Source organism: Pantherophis guttatus, chromosome 8 (genome assembly GCF_059756535.1).
Source record: "Pantherophis guttatus breed Tessera chromosome 8, ASM5975653v1, whole genome shotgun sequence".
Taxonomy (NCBI): Eukaryota; Metazoa; Chordata; class Lepidosauria; order Squamata; family Colubridae; genus Pantherophis; species Pantherophis guttatus.
In genome coordinates, this window is record NC_142070.1 from 75,890,566 (window position 1) to 75,913,063 (window position 22,498).

Consider the following 22,498-nt stretch of genomic DNA (forward strand, 5'->3'; position numbering starts at 1 on the left):
GGAATGGTGTAGAGCAGAGGTAGTATTCAGCAGGTTCTGACCAGTTCTGGAGAACCGGTAGAGGAAATTTTGAGTAGTTCAGAGAACCGGTAAATACCACCTCTGACTGACCCTGCCCCCATCTATTCTCTGCCTCCTGAGTCCTAGCTGATTGGGAGAAAATGGGGATTTTGCAGTAACTTTCCCCTGGAGTGGGGAGGGAATGGAGATTATACAGTATCCTTCCTCTGCCATGCCCACCAAGCCACGCCCACCAAGCCACACCCACAGAACCTGTAGTAAAAATTTTTGAAACCCACCACTGGTGTAGAGTCTCCTGTTTGAGCAGGGGGCTGGATTAGAAGATCTCCAAGATCCTTTCCTTTCCTTTCCTTTCCTTTCCTTTCCTTTCCTTCCTTTCCTTTCCTTCCTTTCCTTCCTTTCCTTTCCTTTCCTTTCCTTTCCTTCCTTTCCTTTCCTTTCTTACCCTACCCTACCCTACCCTACCCTACACTACTCCATTCTATTCTATTCTATTCTGTTCTGTTCTGTTCTGTTCTGTTCTGTTCTGTTCTGTTCTGTTCTGTTCTGTTCTGTTCTGTTCTATTCTATTCTTCATTCCATTATTCTATTCATTCCATTCCATTCCATTCCATTCCATTCCATTCCATTCCATTCCATTCCATTCCATTCCATTCCATTCTATTCTATTCTATTCTATTCTATTCTATTCTATTCTATTCTATTCTACTCTACTCTACTCTACTCTACTCTACTCTACTCTACTCTACTCCACTCCACTCCACTCCATTCCATTCCATCCCATCCCATCCCATCCCATCCCATCCCATCCCATTCCAGTCCAGTCCAGTCCAGTCCATTCCAGTCCATTCAAAAACTACTCCACAGTGTACCCATTCATGACAGATTGAGGCTTCACATAAAGTTGGGGCATATATGCAAAATTGGAAGAGGACTCCCATACCATTCCTTGCCTCAGCAAGCCCCTTTCAGGTCCTTCACAGCTATTTTGTCCTTTTTTTTTTTTGGTTGTTGTTTGTGCTGGTTTTGTTTTTTGTTTATTTTTGCTAAAAAGAAGATGCTACAAAGACTTTTCAGTGGTATATTTGTGTCACCGAAGAGCTGCTGAGGTAGTGGAAGAAGAAGAAGGGGAAAAAAAAAACCCCCCAGTGCTGTGAGTTTGTGGTTTCCTGAGGGCACTTGACAGGTCCTGATATTATCTCCATTTAAGGTTGTGAAATGGAACTTCTCAAGTCATGAGGGAAAAATCTCAGCTTCGGCTTGTCTTCCAGATGGAAATATGATCGCTGGTGTGTGTTTGTGTGTGTGTGTGTCTTGCATTTCTGCAGGCAACCTGACTGAGAAATTTTGCTCACAGCATTAGTGAGGAGAGGGGAAAAAAATGATCCATCCCCAGAGGAAATGAAAGGCAATGATTTTGGCTCATTATAAATAAGCAAACAAGCAAATACATGCGCAAATATTTGCTTAGTTGTGCAGTTGAATGCCATTAGATGCCATCTGACTCTTTCTAATTTTGTTGGGCCCTGTAGGATTCCAAAAAAAAACTCCATTTATCAGGCTGCAATTAATCCTTCACATTTTGTTTATTTTCTCCAAGGACTGACTGACACCGTTAGAGAAAGCTCTGCTCATTTGCAATATCCTTGACTCTCTAAATCATTTTTTTCCATATAATTCTGCTGGGGGTTTTAATGCCCCAAAGTCCATTTTTTTCCCCCAAGCTTACTTTCTTGTTCTTTTATTCCAATCCAGCTGAGACGGACCGACTCACTGGAAGTGTCTGAGTTCAGGATAGTAACAGGAGTGAAATGCTCCCGGTTCGGACCGGATCGGGCGATCCGGTAGCGATCATGGCGGGGGGTTCGGCGATCCGGTAGCAATGGCGGAGCAAAACTCCGCCCACTCACCCGGGTGTCATTATTTCCTGGTTTTAACCAGGAAGTAATGTTTTTTTTTACCTTCTGCGCATGTGCAGAAGGTCTACACATGCATGTGACGCACGCAGGCGGTGCGTAAACTTCCGAACCGGTAAGGAAGGTAAGTGTCAGCATTCTGATGCTGCCATAAAAAGATGAGGCTTGACTTTTCACCTACTTATTTTCTCTGTAGATAATATCCCCTAGGAGATGGGATGGGAGGGGGGGAACATTCCTGTGGGGTGAGGTCAGAAGCTGGGGAGACTGACTTGGAAGATGGCCAATGAGAAGATGAGAATTGGGGAACGGAAAGGGAAGGGTTTGGGGGTCAGAGGGTTAGTATTGGCTACGATGAAATCGGGGCCAGATCTGTCGTACTCAATAAATGGAATATTTCAGCAAAGATGAATTGTTTGGGAGTGCAATTTATTTGAGATGACATCGAAACCTGACAGTAAGTAGATTTCACCCCTGGATAGTACTATTCTAACACATATATTAAATCACACTTTTTTTGTGTCCTCCGATTTATCCTTATCACCTATTCATACTTGAAGCTGTTGCAATTCCCCATACGATAGCGGGACAAGGCTAAGAAAACTAGAAAATGACCTACAATACAATTGGTTACACAATGTCCCTTTATATACAACAATTAATAGATTGAGGAGGTCAACCATCTATAATGACACGTGGATATCAACTTACTACAACAACTGGCCCAACAGCAGAGGGTTGGACTAGAAAACTTTCAAGGTCCCTTCCAACTCTGATATTCTATTATTCTTTTGCCAAGCAAGGCAGTTGTTGAGTGACTATAAAAGCTGCAGAAAGAGATACTCAGGTTGTTCGTTCCTGCTAAAGAGATGAGAGAAAACGTTCCTTGGACTTGAACTCAACTCCTGGTGACTCTCTAATCATGTCCTTGTGCTTTCCTGGGCAGCAGTATTCCATCTATCAATTTTCTTTTTTCTTTTTAGATAGCTTGATGTCATCGTTCTGAGTAATGAACTCAAGGAAGTCAGGACTCTGATGCTTTACACAAGTTCAAGAGATCCTTTATTGAGTACATCATATCAGCACTTGGAAAGTTGAAGCTAGGTTTAACTTGTTCCCATGCTTAAAAGGTAAAGGTTCCCCTCGCACATGTGGTAGTCGTTCCCGACTCTAGGGGGCGGTGCTCATCTCTGTTTCAAAGTTGAAAAGCCAGTGCTGTCCGAAGATGTCTCCGTGGTCATGTGGCCGGCATGACTAAATGCCAAAGGCGCACGGAACGCTGTTACCTTCCCACCAAGGTGGTCCCTATTTTTCTACTTGTATTTTTTACCTGCTTTCAAATTGCTAGGTTGGCAGAAGCTGGGACAAGTAACGGGAGCTCACCCCGTTACGCGGCACTAGGGATTTGAACCGCCGAACTGCCAACCTTTCGATCGACAAGCTCAGCATCTTAGACACTGAGCCACCACATCCCAGTTCCCACACTTAGGGATAGTTAAAAGAATAAGACCTCCCCACCGCCCTTTGTCTCTCAGGTCACATGGGACACAGCCAAATACCAGGCCAATTTTATCATATGTGGTGGACATGTCCCAAAGCAAAAAAAAAAAAAAAAAAAATTACTGGAAGAAAATACGCATGTGGCTGGAAATTATGACAAAACAGCACATACATTTGAAACCTGAGATGTTCCTTTTTTAAAAAAAAACAAACTTTATTGAATTTAAAAATATTAACAAGAAAAAAAAGAGAAAATATATAAATTTTCTCACTCATAAAATTTACATTTTCAATCCACAGCTACACTAACATACTAAATACATGTGATTGTATAAACACATATATACAAATATACAAACAGTGACTTATTTACCTGTTCTATCTATCTGACGGTGCTTTTTTTTTTTATTACTTGCATTTCCCCTAATTCTTATCTTTATCCTTTTTCCCTTTGGTTTATCCACTTATACCATCTATTCCATACTATAAAATATTTTGAGTCTTGCTTGTCTTTTAATTCTAGAGTTAATTTATCCATTTCTGCGCATGTGTAGATTTTTTGAATTACTTCCTGATCTGCATACCATCTGTTTTCCACAGTTGTGCTATAGCCAGTCTGGCCGCCATAATTATGTGTAGTGTCAAATATTTTATGTCTTTTCTGATATTCCTTTTTATCATGCCTAATAAGAAAACTTCTGGTTCTAATTCAATTTCTTGATCTATTATTTCTACTATCCATGTTTTTATTTTTTTCCAATATTTCTTTATTTCTGGGCAAAGCCACCAAATATGGAAAAAAGTACCCTGAGCTTTTTTACATTTCCAACAAACAGGATTTACATTCGGGTACATTTTCGCTAGTCTCGAGGGAGACTACCATCCAGTCAGAGCTGAAGAAGCTTCTTGGATGGGAAGCGAAATGCCTTCAAAGAAAAACCAGGAAAGTCCAGTTGCCTCTTGAAAAAGCACCGTGACCTGGATGAATCTCCATAAACATGTCTGTGACTTTGTTTGTCTGATATACATTTCCACCGGTAAGTGGTCAGTCTTGAACTGAGAATCAACACCACAACAAGATTATGTTTGTGAAGCTCACCACACTGGAAGGAGCTTTGTGTCTTTGCGGGTCGTTTGACTTGATCAATATTGACGGACAGGAATGGCAGAGTGCCTGTTTAGGTTTCGCTTTGAGCCACAGGTTTGTTGTGTGAATTATGGAAGGGAGCACAGCTTGCCTGCCTCATTCAAAAGGTCAAAACTAGATTATCATAATAGCTTGAAAATCAATGAAAGAGTAAGGACATTATCCAGCAGTCAATGAGCCTTGTGAGTAGCTCAAGCCTTTTCTAAAAATCTATCCGCATTGTTTGGCACTTAATCAATCCCTGTAGACACACTTAAACATCTGAATTGCCTTTTGGATGGCGACAGGTAAAGACTTGCCGGAGTAAGTAATACAACGTAACATTCCTGATGTTTTCACATTTGAATGACTAAGAAACACTCCAACCTGGGAACACATTGAATTGTACGGCAAAATGTTAATTTCTGGGTGTGTAAGGAAATAATCCTTCCTTCCTTCCTTCCTTCCTTCCTTCCTTCCTTCCTTCCTTCCTTCCTTCCTTCCTTCCTTCCTTCCTTCCTTCCTTCCTTGATTTGATTATTTCTATATTGTCTTTATTATTACTCATGAGGGGTTTTCCTCATGAGTAAGCAATTGAGTAGTACTTGCAAAGGCTGGGTCAGAACTCTTCCTTCCTTCCTTTCTTCCTTCCTTCTTTGATTTGATTTGTTTTGATTTGATTATTTCTATATTGCCTTTATTATTACTCATGAGGAAAATCCCTCATGAGTAAGCAACTGAGTAGTACTTGCAAAGGCTGGGTCAGAACTCTTCCTTCCTTCCTTCCTTCCTTCCTTCCTTCCTTCCTTCCTTCCTTCCTTCCTTCCTTCCTTCCTTCCTTCCTTGATTTGATTATTTCTATATTGCCTTTATTATTACTCGTGAGGGATTACTCATTCCTCATGAGTAAGCTGTTGAGTAGTACTTGCAAAGGTTGGGTCAGAACCCTTCCTTCCTTCCTTGTTCATTGTTATATTGTCTTTATTATTGTATAAGTAAGTCAAGGGGGTGGACATTCATAATATTCCTTCCTTCTTCTATTTTCTCCACAACAATGACCCTGTAGGGTTGGGTGAGATAGAGTGACCGCCCCAATTGACTTTCATGTCCGACTTTCATGCCTGACTAGAACTCCTTGTCTTCTGACGATTGGCCTAAAGTCACCCAGCTGGCATTCATGCCTAAAGCAAGACTAGAACTTTCAATCTCCCAGTTCCTAAACCAGCACCTTAATGCTACCACTTAACCCACGGGTCTGCAACCTCAAACACTCAAAGAGCCATTTGGACCTGTTTCCCACACAAAAGAAAACACCGGGAGCCACAAAACCCTTCCCATGCCTGACTATTTCTTGAGCAGCCACAAAACTAGCCTATGTAGTTGAATTAAATGTTCTGTTTTCTTCTGAAACTTTTCATTTCTTGGATTTATCCATGGTTGGCCTACCGGGGGTTGAAAAGCTCAATAAATCACGTGCTGACGGGTGTCACACATTGGCGGTTGTGATGCATATTTTGAGTTGACAGGGAGCTGCAGCAGAGGGGTGAAGGAGCCACATGCGGCTCCAGAGCTGCAGGTTGCTGATCCCCTTTCCTCATAGTTTAATAAAAATCAGGATATTTCTCTCCGACACTATATAGTCCAAATGAAACTTGGTACTTTAACCTTACCCTCACTTTGGTTGGAGTCTTTGGAAAGAACCAAGGGCTAACTTCAAGGTGTTATGTTATTACTGTTTCCCTCCACATCCAGTTTGAAAATTCAATTAAATTGTAAATAGAATCAACTAAATGTAACATGCCTGGAGTCATCCAATGATTACAGTTGTGGAGCAAGGTTTTGATCCCGTACCTTTACAACAGACACAAGTGGGTGGGTGCATATATTTTTACATACATACATACATACAGTATGTTATTTCACAAATGTCTGCAAGGGAAAAACAACCTTTGAAGATAACAAAATACCAAAGTATAATCCCATAGAATAATAATTATGTATATCCACACCGTAATCAGAAACATCCAGTCTCATCTATACTGCAATATATTATAGTATTGTAGCTGAAAACCAAGAGCTGTCCTATAATAGAAAAGGTGAAAGAAGAAGGGGTCTTTAGAGGTTTTCTAAAAGTCAGTGATAATGAGAAAAAGAAGGGGGAGAAGGGGGAGAGGGAGGGGGAGGGAGAGGGAGAGGGGAGGAGGAGGAGAGGAAACAGAAGAGGAAGGAGGAGGAGGAGGAGGAGGAGGAGGAGGAGGAGGAGGAGGAGGAGGAGGAGGAGAGGAAGAAGAAGAAGAAGAAGAAGAAGAAGAAGAAGAAGAAGAAGAAGAAGAAGAAGAAGAAGAAGAAGAAGAAGAAGAAGAAGAAGAAGAAGAAGAAGAAGAAGAAGAAGAAGAAGATGATGATATTTGTTGGTCAGGATTGAACTGTGGGGTCCCCAGTGCTCTCTGGTGGCTTGATTTTGATTTGATTTGATTTTTGATTTGATTTGATTTATATGCCGCCCTTCTCCGAAGACTCAGGGCGGCTTACAATAGCCTTCATACTTTTGTATATTTATACAAAGTCAGATTATTGCCCCCACAATCTGGGTCCTCAATTTACCTACCTTAGAAAGGATGGAAGGCTAAGTCAACCTTGAGCCCGATGAGATTTGAACTTGCAGTAATTGCAGGCAGCTGATGTTAATAACAGTGCTTTAGTCTGCTGTGCTACCAGGGCTCTCTTGATGATGGATCTCTACCTAAAGTGAAGAGGTCATCCAATGTTGCATCACCTCAATCCTACATAACGGAAGGAACATTGGGGGCAATTAACCCAAACCCTAGCCTTGACACTCATTTCAAGTTTTGGCTGTGCCCTTTTCCAAAAGAATGGTCCTCTCACTGTTCCACAAGGACGCGTCGACCATTTCTGTGAGTGATCTTCCCTCATTCCACAAGACAAGATAAAGAATGCCTAACAGCAGTGGTTATTCTTGATCAGCTCATCCGGTTTGACGAGTAATGTTTAGCCAACTGGAAAGAGAAGAAGAGGAAATTGTCAGCCTTTTTGTAATCCAAGGGCCTTTGAAAGTGTCCGAAGTTCTTATCTTAGAAAGCCTAGTGGACATAATAAACCTAGAACTCAGTTCCCAGTACTCTGTCAACTCTGACAGAAAAACTTTCCGTCTTGCCTTTTGCACTGAGCATTTTCTCGATTTCCTTCACGCTTTGCTTCCATTGTATTAAAAGATTTAACAGTGGTCCTTTGATTAAGAACTTGCAGCTATTACCAACATTTCTGTCTAACTTCTTGACCACAAAGCCATACAGCCTACATCTGATTTAGTCTGATATCTTCTCATGGGTTTTAGCAGAAAACATTAGCAGGATTCAGTTACAGACGAGGGGAAACAATAACAGTGTTGGAAGGGACCTTGGAGGTCTTCTAGTCCAGCTCTCACCAACCTTTTGGACCTCAGGGACCACTAAATTCATAATATTAAATCCTGTGGACCATTAATATGATCGGCCTAATGACTGGCTGGGTGGGCGTGGCTAGGTGGTCATGTGACTGGGTGGGCGTGGCCAACTCGATGTCACTCATGTCGAGGGGCACCTCACCAGCCTCTACTCACCCCCCCACCCCCCAGCCACTCCTCGCCTACCCACCCGGGCTCCTTAGGGCCCCAACAGGAAGCAGTTGTTGGAGTTAAGCAGCCACCTTGAGAAAGAGTTGACAAAACAGCTGGCTCAGTTCAAATTGGATCTGACCGAGAAGGAGGCTCAGCAGAAGCACCTCACTGAGGACTACGAGCATAGGCTTTCCAAGCAGTGAGAAGACCTATGGGGGTGCAAAGCCAGATACCGGCGCCTGGAGGCTCAGCAGGCTGAGATGGTCAGCCAGTTCCATGCCATGACGCTGTCCCACTGGAACGAGGCCCTCCGGCTCTTCGCCACCAGTGACGCTTCCCTCCAGCCTTCACCCAAAGCCCCGCACCAGGCGGCTGAAGCAGACCCCGAGTCAGAATTTCTGTCCCTCTCCAACCCACACAAAAAGACCCCGAATGGGGAGACTCTCTGCAGCAACACAAACGTTCATTGCATTTATTTGTCCCAGGGGACGTACTTTGAGGACCCCTGATTTAGTGCAATATAAAAAATGCAAATAACTTTTCTGTGGACCATCAAATTTTTCTCACGGATCACCAGTGGTCCACGGACCACCAGTTGGTGACCGCTGTTCTAGTCCAACCTGTTGTCCAAACAGGGGGACCCTATACCCGTGATGGCGAACCTATGGCATGTGTGGTGGAAGTGGCATACAGAGCCATCTCTATGGGCAAATGAGCCATCACCTGTTGCTCTTCCAGGTTCCAGCGCACTGGCCAGCTGGTCTTCACACACGAGGGAGCAACGGAAACCAGAAGTACAACTGCCCAATACACACGCATGTGCCGGGAAGATGATCTTCCAGTTTTCGGTGTGCACATGTGCACCGGCCACCTAGTCTTCTGGTTTCTGGCACGCATGCACATGCAAAGACCAAGTGGCCAGTGCACATGTGCGTGCCACAAACCGGAAGATCATCTTCCCAGTGCGCACATGCGCACCGGACGACTGCTCTTTCAGTTTTTTGTGTGTAAAAAACCTGTGGCTGGGTGGTCATGTGACTGGGTGGGCGTGGCCACTCACCAGTGGTAGGTTCCTCCCGGTTTGGTCCGGTTTGGCCGAGCCGGTAGCGGTGACAATATGACGTCACCGAACTGGTTCTCCCCCCCGCCCTCCCACCCCCCCATGTTATTCTTACCTTTTATTTGGTCCCACCCCCAATCTATTGCTGCCTCCTGAGTCCCAGCTGATGACTAGAGGGAAAAAAACTGTTTAAACTCTTGCCGGGGGGCTTCAAAGGGCCGCCCTACAGCTGATCAGTGTTAAAAGCAAACAAATGAGTCGGGTCATAAGTGCGAGGACTGGTTGTAAGTGTGAGGACCTTCCAGAGATGACTCTGACCAGCTAGCCACGCCCATCTAGTCACATGACCTCCAAGCCACACCGACAAAATAAGCCACGCCCACAGTACCAGTAGTAAAAAAATTAGAACCCACCCCTGCCACTCACCCCAAAGCCCTCCACAAGATACAATTTCCCTCTCTATTTATTTACTACTACTAAACATCCAAAACAGCCCAAAAACCAACCCGAAAACGTCCCAAAAACTGCCTGAAAAACTGCCATCTGTCTGTCTGTCTGTCTGTCTCTGTCTCTCTGTCTCTCTCTCAGTTAATACATCCATCCATCCATCCATCCATCCATCCATCCATCCAATTACAATTATAAACGTGATGTAAACCGAGGCTGCCTCATCCTTGCCTTTCAAATCAAACGTGGCACTCTCGAAGGTAAAGCATTGATTTTTCCAAGCGGTGTTTCAATTCAGGAGTTTTCAAGCTATGGCATCTTGACCTCCGTGTGCTTCTAAAGTTGAGGGGGGAAAACACAGAGGACTCAAAAAGAACAATTGCAAAGACAAGTGATTTCTCCATCCCTGGTAGGCTTTCGATCAGCTTGCCTTTCTTCCTGGACCAAAGCTAAGTTGACCTGACCACGGGGCTACAATCTTCCCGCTCTCTCACAGCCAGCTTCTTCCCTCAAGTCCAAGCTAGAAAAAGAAAATCTTAGAAGGCTTAGAAGGTTCATGTCTTGTAGGAGATGAGCATTGTAAGATGCCCATATATTTATCTAAGCCAAGGAGCAACCGTTTTCACTCATAAGAGCCTTGGTAGTACAGTGGTCTAAGGCACCCTGTTATTAAGCTGGTTATTAAGACCAGCTGCCTGCAATTGCTGCGGGTTCGAATCTCGCCAAGGCTCAAGGTTGACTCAGCCTTCCATCTTTTCTAAGGTAGGTCAATTGAGGACCCAGTTTGTGGGGGCAATAAGCTGACTTTGTATCAATATACAAAAGGATGAAGGCTATTGCTGAGCACATTGTAAGCCGCCCTGAGTCTCCGGAGAAGGGCGGCATATAAATCAAATTAAAAAAAAAATAAGTTTACCAGTGCAAAATGATACATATTAGATTTGGATGATGTTTCTCTCTCTCTCTCTCTCTCTCGAGTGAGAAAATGCAATGGAGATAACCTGCAGGTAACACACAGCTGTGGGTTGGGTTTTTGCACTGCCCTAACCCTAGGAAATCCATTGTGGCAGATGGGTAGTCCAATATCTATTGACAACCTGTAGAAAAAGTGGATACATCCACAGCAATCGATGGTCAGGGTCTGCGAACCCTCAGAAGAAGCAAACGGGAAAGGCAACAACAAGTTCCGTGACAGTTGAGCATTTCAAGGTGAGTAATTTCAGTAATTGTATTGCTTTGACTATGCCTATATTACACCGCCGTTATTGACCCTTGCTAAATACTTTAGTAAATCACAAGTGCCTTTCCATAAAAGCGAACGGTAAAGATTAATTGCTGACAGGGGAAGTGAATAATCAAACAAGGCACAAGGTTGTATTCTTTAGACAACCCAAATCCAGTAGGTGGATCCATCAGGCTAGTGAAGGTACAATGTTTTCAGCATCACCTAAAGGCAATTAGAGCAGGTTCTATCTCCCCTTGAGGTTTGAAAGTACCCTATGAGAAGAATCCAACATGTCACAGAATAAGAGATGGTTGAAAGGGACTTTGGAGGTCTTCTAGTCCAACCCCTTGCTCAAGCAGGAGATCCTATACTATTCCAGACAAAGTACAGAAGACCCTATACCAGTGATGGCGAACCGTTTTGCCGTCACGTGCCAGAAGCAGGGGGAGCGTGGGGGGTCGTGCGCGTGCCCACACCCATAATTCAATGCACCTCGCCCCACCGCGCATGAGTAGGCCTGTTTTTCGCCCTCCCCAGGCTCCAGAGGTTTTCTTGGAGTCTGGGGAGGGCAAAAACAGCCTTCCCCCCTGGGGGCCCTCCGGAGGCTGGATACGGCCCATTTGCCGACTTCCAGTTGGATCGGAAGGCCCGTTTTTCACTCTCTCCAGGCTCCAGAGGTTTTCTAGGAGCCTGGGGAGGGCAAAAACGGCCTTCCTCACCCCCCTGGAGGCCCTCCGGAGGCTGGAAACAGGCTGTTTCCTGACTTCCGGTGGGCCTGGAAGGTCCTAAAATCAGCTGGTGCACGCCGGAGCTGAACTAGGGCAACGCTTGTGTGCCCACCGATATGGCTCCATGTGCCACTTGGGGCACGCGTGCCATAGATTTGCCATCACAGCCCTATACCCTTCCAGTTTCTTCTTAAAAGCCTCCAGTGATGGAGCACCCACAATTTTTGAAGGGGAGCTGTTCCACTAATGAATTGTTTTCACTGTCAGGAATTTTTTCCTTAGTTCTAGGTTGTGTCTCTCCTTGATTGGTTTCCATCTATGGCTTCTTGTCTGGTCTTCTGGTGTTTTGGAAAATAGGTTGAGCCCCTCTTCTTCATGGCAGCCTCTCAAATATTGGAACACTGCTATTGTCAACTGGCAAAGCATTTCTAGTCTGCTCTTGAGTTGCCATGGGCAGAAAGGGGGGTGAGAACTGACGGAGCAATTCAGCAGCCACATCCTCACATACCTTCCTCCAAGGTTGGAGCTCAGATTACCAGAGCCAGTTTGTGAGGTGTGGTTTCTACAGCCCATGAAAGTGCCTCGTTGGAGAATGTGATTTATGACACAGTCTGGGGGAGGGGTGGAAACAGGGTCAGAGTTGAGCCGTAAATTACATGCGGTGGAGTTGACTATACTTGGGAAGCTGCCGACATGTTGCTCCTAATAAATAACAGGATTTCTTTTGAAACTTGGCTCGAGGCTCATGAGTTAATTAGGGCATTCGTCGGAGCCCTCACAGCTACCATGTCATCCCTACTCCTTTTTACTAAATTAGACATATCCAGTTACTGCAACTATTCTTCATATGTTCCAGCCCCCTAATCATCTTTGTTACTCTTTTCTGTGCTCTTTCCAGAGTCTCAACATCTTTTTTATAATATGGTGAGCAATACTGGATGCAGTAGTTTAATCATGGTCTACTTGCTAAGGCTTTATAAAGTGGTCATAACACTTCATGCGATCTTGATTTTATCTGTCTGTTAATGCAACCTAGGATTGCACTGGCTTTTTTGACTTCTGCCATACTGCTTCATCATATTTAAGTGATTATACACTAGGACTCCAAGATCACAGTTACTGCTGTTGAGACAGATTTTATCTGATCTGTATCTGTACATTTGTTTTTTCTTGCCTAAGTTTAAAACCTTGCTTTTCTCTACATTGAATATCATATGTTGCGATCTGGCAAGATCCGGCCATGAATGGTGTGAATGGGTTTTAATTGGTTTTAATGTTTTAATTTTTAATGTTTTTATATATGGTTTTTAAATGCATTGTAAGCCGTCTTGAGTCTTCAGAGAAAGGCAGCATATAAATTGAATAAATAAATAAATAAATAAATAAATAAATAAATAAATAAATAAATAAATAAATAATAAAAGAGCCTTGGTAGTACAGTGGTTTAAAGCACCCTGTTATTAACACAGCTGCCTGCAATTACTACAGGTTCAAATCTTACCAGGCTCAAGGTTGACTCAGCCTTCCATCCTTTCTAAGGTAGGTGAAATGAGGACCCAGTTTGTGGGGGCAATAAGCTGACTTTGTATAAATATAAAAAAGTATGAAGGCTATTGCTTAACGCATTGTAAGCCGCCCTGAGTCTCCGAAGAAGGGCGGCATATAAATCAAATTAAAATAAATAAATAAATAAATAAACAAACAAACAAACAAACAAACAAACAAACAAACAAATAATTTTGTTAGATAGGGCCCAGTATTCAAGTCTGTCAAGATCTTAAATCACTGTTTGGGTCTGGATGCTCAAATAGGATAATCGATGAATGTCCCTTTATTTAAAAAAAAAATGAGAAGGAGATCTTGGTAGAACTTGAAAGCTTTTCAGGTAAGGATGGGTATGTCTAGTCTAGTGAAAAGAAGGACTAGGGATGACATAATAGCAGTCTTCCCATATCTAAGTGACTGCCACAACGAAGAGAGGATCAACCTATTCTTCTGAAGGCAGGACAAGAAACAATGGATGGAAACTAATCAAGGAGGGATGCAACCTGGAATTAAGGAGAAACTTCCTAATAGGGAAGACAATTAACCAGTGGAACAACTTGCCTCCAGAAGTTGTAGGAGCTTCATCACTGGAGGTTTTTAAGAAGAGACTGGACAGCCTAGGTGGCTCAGTGACTAAAGACACTGAGCTTGTCAATCAGAAAGGTCGGCAGTTCGGTGGTTCGAATCCCTAGTACAGGTCTCCTGCGTGAGCAGGGGGTTGGACTAGATGACCTCCAAGGTCCCTTCCAACTCTGTTACTGTTTACTGTCACTTGTCTGAAGTGGTATAGGCAGTGGTGGGATTTAAATAATTTAACAACCAGTTCTCTTCCCTAATGACCAGCTGGGTGGGGCGTGGCCATGGTGGGTGTGGCCAGGAGTGTGACAGGCAGCACGCGGCCTCCTGCATCCCCATGGGAGTGGGCCTAGTAGGCCTCCCTGAAGCCTCCTCAGAGCAAAAACAGGCTGTGGGGGGTGCAGCGCCATTTTGTGGCCTAGTAGGCCTCCCTGCACTTACCTGGGAGCCAAAATGGAGTGTTTGGGGATTCTTGGAAGGGGCAGGGTGACAAGGGGCAGGGCCAGCCAGCAATCTAACTACCAGCTCACCCGAATTGGCTCGAACCGGCTGAATCCCACCATTGGGTATAGGTTCTTCTGCTTGAGCAAGGCGTTGGACTAGAAGATCTCCGAAGTCCCTTCCAGCTCTATTCTGATTAAAATGGTATGGAGGAACTGAAATAAGATTCACCTTGACCAAGATTTACCTGTCCTGCCCTCTTTGACTGCTGTAAACAAGGAAGAACAGCAAGAAAAAGGGCTGTCTCACATGGAATACACATAAACACCCTCATCTATGTATGATTAATGGTGCTACAACTGTGGATCTCCTATATTTTTGCAATTCTGCCAAACATATACAAGAAGCCCAGCCCAGCACTCAAAGTCGAAAAATTCATTTTTCTCCGAATCTCAGCTTTCACTTTTGTGCTTTGTATTAATTTTAAGCTCCTAGTTCTGAGGTTGTAATGCCTGTTAATGCCTCAGAACTATCTGTGGATTGGCAGCGATCTTTTCTTAGTTTCCTGCCTCCTTCTCGACTTGCAAATCTGAGACGCCTTATGCAAAACAATTTTGTTTTTTTTAAGCAGAAGAGAATTTTAAATCAGCGATGCATAATTTATACAGATCACCGAATGCTGTTTTCCTTACCCCAGCAACAGGACTGCCTTTGTAAAGAATTGAATTTCTGATTTAAAAGCTATATCATCTATCATCTATCTATTTATTTATCTATCTATCTCCATCTATGTCTGTCTGTCTGTCTATCTATCTATCATCTATCAACTATCTATTTATCTATCTCCATCTATGTCTGCCTGCCTATCTATCTATCTATCTATCTATCTATCTATCTATCTATCTATCTATCTATCTATCTTCTATCTATTTATCTATCTCCATCTATGTCTGCCTGTCTGTCTGTCTGTCTGTCTGTCTGTCTATCTATCTATCTATCTATCTATCTATCTATCTATCTATCTATCTATCTATCTTCTATCTATCTATCTATCTATCTATCTATCTATCTATCTATCTTCTATCTATTTATCTATCTCCATCTATGTCTGTCTGTCTGTCTATCTATCATCTATCAACTATCTATTTATCTATCTCCATCTATGTCTGCCTGCCTATCTATCTATCTATCTATCTATCTATCTATCTATCTATCTATCTATCTTCTATCTATTTATCTATCTCCATCTATGTCTGCCTGCCTATCTATCTATCTATCTATCTATCTATCTATCTATCTATCTATCTATCTATCTATCTATCTATCTATCTATCTTCTATCTATTTATCTATCTCCATCTATGTCTGCCTGCCTATCTATCTATCTATCTATCTATCTATCTATCTATCTATCTATCTTCTATCTATTTATCTATCTCCATCTATGTCTGTCTGTCTGTCTATCTATCATCTATCAACTATCTATTTATCTATCTCCATCTATGTCTGCCTGCCTATCTATCTATCTATCTATCTATCTATCTATCTATCTATCTATCTATCTTCTATCTATTTATCTATCTCCATCTATGTCTGCCTGCCTATCTATCTATCTATCTATCTATCTATCTATCTATCTATCTATCTATCTATCTATCTATCATCTATCTATCTATCTATCTATCTATCTATCTATCTATCTATCTATCTTCTATCTATTTATCTATCTCCATCTATGTCTGCCTGCCTATCTATCTATCTATCTATCTATCTATCTATCTATCTATCTATCTATCTATCTATCTTCTATCTATTTATCTATCTCCATCTATGTCTGCCTGCCTATCTATCTATCTATCTATCTATCTATCTATCTATCTATCTATCTATCTTCTATCTATTTATCTATCTCCAACTATGTCTGCCTGCCTATCTATCTATCTATCTATCTATCTATCTATCTATCTATCTATCTATCTTCTATCTATTTATCTATCTCCATCTATGTCTGTCTGTCTGTCTGTTAGGCAGGATACCCTACACCACTTCAGACAAATGGGTATCCAAATGGATATCCTGCCTAAGCAGGGGGTTGGACTAGAAGACCTCCAAAGTCCCTTTCAACTCTATTATTCTGTCTGTCTGTCTGTCTGTCTGTCTGTCTGTCTGTCTGTCTGTCTGTCTGTCTGTCTGTCTGTCTGTCTATCTATCTATCTATCTATCTATCTATCTATCTATCTATCTATCTGGACTTTCTGATTTCTCTTTGTAGCTGGACTTGCATAACATCCTGAATATCCCCCCCCTCCTCCTCCTCATCTTATCTTGTCTGAACAACTTGAATTTATCTTTCAATGGGTCAAAACCCAAAGTGCAATTCTCACAGCACCCTCTGAATTCAGCATTGGTTAATGGGAAGCCCTTCTCGTTTATTTCACTAGTGCTCAGTAATAAACCTACAACGTTGGCTTTATAGGCCAATCCTCCCAGGATGTGATACACTGCAAAACCTATAAAGTGAAATAATAATAATAATAATAATAAAAAACAGTGCTTCAGTTGTTATGTGTTTCACTTTTGATTCAGAAACTCAGAACCATCATTAAAAATATTCAAATCATCATTAAAGAGATTGAGAGGATTTGTGAGGATCGCCATTGTCTCGGCAATTATCACCATCATCAACAAGACAAATTAAATTTTAGAACACCATAATCCTTTTGGAAAGACTGTTTTTCCTCTCATGGTTAATCGGCTGGAACAACTTTTTCTCCTTCTCCTTCTCCTTCTCCTTCTCCTTCTCCTTCTCCTTCTCCTTCTCCTTCTCCTCCTCCTCCTCCTCCTCCTCCTCCTCCTCCTCCTCCATCATCATCACCTTCTTCTTCTTCTTCTTCTTCTTCTTCTTCTTCTTCTTCTTCTTCTTCTTCTTCTTCTTCTTCTTCTTCTTCTTCTTCTTCTTCTTCTTCTTCTTCTTCTTCTTCTTCTTCTTCTTCTTCTCCTTCTTCCTAGCATATTCCCACAAGTGCAGGGTCTGCTTTTCGGATCATGGAATGCCACTTTGCATGGTCAGCTGCATCTCTGGGTCTTACCATCTCTGTTTTGGGTGCCCATGAGGTTAATGCCAATTGACTTCTAGTTGGTAGGCAGTCTCGGCAACGGTGAAAGGTGCTGCTCTCAGCACATGTCCATACCAGTGGAGCCAGACTTTTCTCATCTTTTCTGTAATAGGTGCCACACCAAAATGTTGTCGAATGGTGTCATTTGTGATGTAGTCAAGAAGGGAGATGCCCGATATCCAAAGGACTATTTGCATTTCCATGGCATGGAGAGAGCTTTCGGTCCCTGTTGTTGCTGCCCAGCATTCATTGCCATACAGTGCAACAGGGCGGATGGTTGTTTTGTAAATCTTAGATTTACACGGGTTGGCATTTGTCTGTCCCATAACACACCAGTGGGTTCTCGCCAACGCATCCAGGCATTCACCCTTGCTCACACCTCATGATTGATGTCACCGTTGCCTTGGAGGTGGGATCCCAGATACTGAAAAATGTCCACCTTCTTTAGGTTTTCTCCTTTGATTTGAAGCGTTCCAGTCCCTAAATCCTCAGGTTAATCGGCTGGAACACCGTGACATAAATAACCCTGCCGTGTTCTAAATATCCTTGGAGAAGATAACCAGAGAGAGAGAGAGAGAGAGAGAGAGAGAGAGAGAGAGAGAGAGAGAGAGAGAGAGAGAGAGAGAGAGAAATGGGATTGAGAAGAAGGCAACTGAATGTAACCTCAGTAGGAAAGCAGAGTGAACAAATCAATTCCCCAGATTCTCTGGACAAAGCATTTCTGCTTCCTGGTTTCCGAATATAATACTTACCCAATTTGCTGCACAATTGTTTGACTTTGTAGGCAGAGGTATTTCTACATGTGACAGTGCATTTCTTTTATTTGCTTCTTTCATGAAAAAAAAAGTCCATGGATTGTATTTGTAGTCTTGTCAGTTGTACCAGCAATTCATTGGAGATATACCGGATTTATACAATTGCAACTTGCTGTAGCATTCGGCTTATTTCTATCACTCTGACTTCTGTAGCTTCACCGGGGGCCATCTGAAATATTTATCAAATTGTGAAGCTCAGCAGGGACAAGAACTCCACAAGGCTCATCTAAGGGGATGCTTGTTGTGCAATCATTTGCTCAGGAATTCCTTGGAAAAGAGTCACTTATTTTGCTCACTAGATACGTCAAACCAAATTACAGCACAGCTGTTAAAATACTGTGACAATACAATAACTCCTAATATAATTAAAGTGGGGGTGGGGAGGGAACATTAAATAAGAAGAAAGAAAGAAAGAAAGAAAGAAAGAAAGAAAGAAAGAAAGAAAGAAAGAAAGAAAGAAAAAAAAGGAAGGAAGGAAGGAAGGAAGGAAGAAGAAAGAAAGAAAGAAAGAAAGAAAGAAAGAAGAAAGAAAGAAAGAAAGAAAGAAAGAAAGAAAGAAAGAAAGAAAAAAGAAAAAAGGAAGGAAGGAAGGAAGGAGGAAGGAAGGAAGGAAGGAAGAAAAAAGGAAGGAAGGAAGAAGAAGAAAGAAAGAAAGAAGAAAGAAAGAAGAAAGAAAGAAAGAAGAAAAAAGAAGGAAGGAAGAAAGAAAGAAGAAAGAAAGAAAGAAAGAAAAAAGAAAGAAAGAAAAAAGAAAAAAGAAGGAAGGAAGGAAGAAGAAAGAAAGAAAGAAGGAAGAAAGAAAGAAAGAAACACACACTGGACAACAAACATTTTGCTTGTTGAACACTTTTTGAGTGTCTCTTACAGATTTTTGACTGCTAATCGTGAAAATAGTCTATCGTGTACCATTTTATAGAATTCTTTTTTTTTTTAGTTTTAAAAACAAACTTTATTCGTATTTAAAAAAAAGACATTTAAAACAAATATAAGAAAAACTAACAAGTTTCTCTTAATCAAAAACACAAATTACATATACATATACAGTACATATATAGTGCTCAACTTCATCTATTGACTACTTTCTAATATTATATATACATATATACATACACACAGTGACTTATTTCCTTCTATATCTCTCTGACAGTGCAGTTGTTTATTTATATTGATTTCTCCTGAATTTCATCTCTAACCATTCCCCCTCCTCTGACTTATCCACTGGTACCAGCTATTTTATAGAATTCTTATGTTTCTACACAATGGCAACGTACATCCTTCAGTACCTGTTGGCTATGCTTCACGCAGGAAAGAAACGTATGAAAACATGGAACCGCTGTTGAAGCACATCCTGTATGATTGGAATATCTGGAGAGATTTAAAGGTAGTGGTTCTGCTTCTTGGAACGCAGCCTGGATATACCAGTACTGTTGTTACACAACTCATTGGGACAGCTGTGCAAGATAATCGAATTAACAGAATGACAGAGTTGGAAGGGGCCTTGGAGGACTTCTAGTCCAACTCCCGCTTAAGTGGGAGACTTGGCTGTCCAGTCTAGGGGTGGGTTCTACTTACCTTTACTACTGGTTCGCAACGGGATCGCGCGACTTGCTTCTGTGCATTGCAGAAGTGCATGTGCAGATCGCCGATGATGACATCTGGGGTGGTGGGCGGAGCCTCCCGATGGTTTTACTACCAGTTCTTGTGAACCAGTCCGAACTGGGGGCAACCCATCACTGGTCCAGTCTCTTCTTAAAAGTCTCCACTTATACCAATAGTACTTAGACATATACCGCTTCATAGTGCTTTTACAGCCTTCTCTAAGTGGTGTACAGCCTATTGCCCCCAACAATCTGGATCCTCATTTTACCCACTGTTAGGAATAAGACTTTTTTTTTTTTTTAATTTGATTTATATGCCGCCCTTCTCCGAAGACTCAGGGCGGCTTACAATGTGCTTACAATTGTTACCTAACTTGTTGGGTTGGCAATATATAAACCGTCAATGTATGTTTGCAGTGTATTGCAATTGTATTGTATAGCTTTAAGACTTAAGACTGCTGTATCGCATCATACTGTGTCCTGATTGGTTAGTTTTGTTGCCAATGTCCTTAAGAGGGAGCTAGAAACATGGCTTGTTCACTTTGTTCTTGCTCTCTGATATCTCTATCTGACTTACTGTTTGCAACTCTAGAAGAACTGTTTACTGTGTATGATTACTACGACTGGTATGAAAACTTTGTTTATTGGACTGTGCTTTATTTTTCCTGAATGTAAACTGTAACACAACTCAGTGTATCTGTGTGGTGACTGTGCTTATTCATAACTACTCTCAACCGCTTTATGTGCACGCCCTTGCTACTCAAGGGTTATTCCTTAACACCCACCTTGGAAGGATGGAAGGCTGAGTCAACCTTGAACCTGGTGAGATCTGAACTGCTGAACTGCAGCTAGCAGTCAGCTGAAGTAGCCTGCAGTACTGCTCTCTAACCACTGCGTCACCTTGGCTCACTTATGGAGCTACCCATAACTTTTGAAGGCAAGCTATTCCACTCACATTGTGCTCACTGTCAGGAAATTTCCCCTTAGTTCTAGGTTGGTTCTCTCCTTGGTTAGTTTCCATCCATTGATTCTTGTCCTGCCTTCAGGTGCTTTGGAGAATAGGTTGACCCCCTCTTCTTTGTGACAGAAAAGTGAGTAGGTAAGAAATAGCTTGAAACTCTATCATCATGACCCAACTGGTTCCAAAATTTGACCAGATATGATTGCCTTTTCATCACAAGAGTCTGCAGACTGTTGCCTAGGTGTGGCCTTCTCCCCTACCCACCAGCTTTTTTCAGGTCCAACACAATCTAATTAAATTCCATTCTATTTCTTGGCTTAACTCCCCAAGTCGAATGTGTCATTTTCCAAAAGCAGAGTGAAGATTTATTGACACATTCGCATCCTATGTAAGCAATCCAGGAATGAGACCAGAAAAATAATGGATGCAGATTGAAATGAATCTTGCAGCTGACAAACATAAATGGATGCAGAATTAAAATGAACCGTTGAGTAGCCAAGAGAGCTTAGTTTAGACCTTGGAGTAGAAAGGAAAAAAACAACCCTAAATATAAAGTCAAACATCTCATATCAATCTTTTCTCTCCTATGTTCTTTGATCAATAGAAGGAGATGAATCAGACTACCATAGCTTAATATGTACCCAACCTTAAACTATTCCAGACTATTTCTGCTTTAGTGTTTATTTTTAAAATAAGAAAGGAAAGTGCAGGAAAATGCATGTATATTAGAATCTGCCTAGAGATAACAAAAGGATCTGTTGAGGATCCCTCATACCTCTGGTATCTTCATGGGGACTTAAATAGATTTTCACAGTGATAAACCCTACTCTTTGGAAATTGTCACTCCTGCGATCCCTTGTTTCTTCATATTTAGAAGCAAGGTCAAAACAATGTTATTCCAGCAGGAATTCTATCTTTAGTCTGTTTTGGTGCGCCTTGGTGATTTCATGTTAACTATTGTCTGTTTCAACTTTATATATTGGGTTCCTGACATACAGCATTCTTGCATGGTATGGGAGCAGCTTTGTAGTGGACAAAAAAACTCTACAGAGAATCATTAAAACTGCCCAGAATATCATCGGACCCCAGCTACCAGCCCTGGACGACATCTTCGAATCTCGCTGTTTGAGGAAGTTGCATAACATTCTCAGAAACTCTTCCCATCCTGCTTACAATCTGTTTGGACTGTTGCCAAAAGACTGTCATTGGACAGAACAATTAAAACTCAGACCACACATTTTCTGAATAGTTTTTATCCCAGAACTACAATTGCACTCAACAATGAACTAAAGGGCCACCATCAGTGAACTGTTGGACAGTATTACTTGGTCTGTTGTGTGGATTTTGGGGTGGTTTAGGGGTGGGGAATTTGTGGTGGGTGGGAGGGGTGTTTGGGGATTATTATGGGTGTTTGACCTGGTCTTTGGATGTTAAGTGAATCTCGTTGTATGGGTATACTGTGTATATACATACAATAACAATAAAGTACTACTACTACTACTACTACTAGTAGTAATAGTAATAGTAGTAATAGTAGTAGTAGTAGTAGAAGTAGTAGTAGTAGTTGTTGTTGTTGTTGTTATTATTATTATTATTATTATTATTATTATTATTATTATTATTATTATTATTATTATTATTATTATATACAAACTTGACAGTATACACAGGAAACAAGATAACCATGCTGGATTTCGTATCTTAAATCACTTTTTAATGATTTATTAAATCATTATTTATTTATTTGTTATTTATTTTTATTTATTTATTTTATTTATTTATAATTTATTATTAAATTATTATTATTA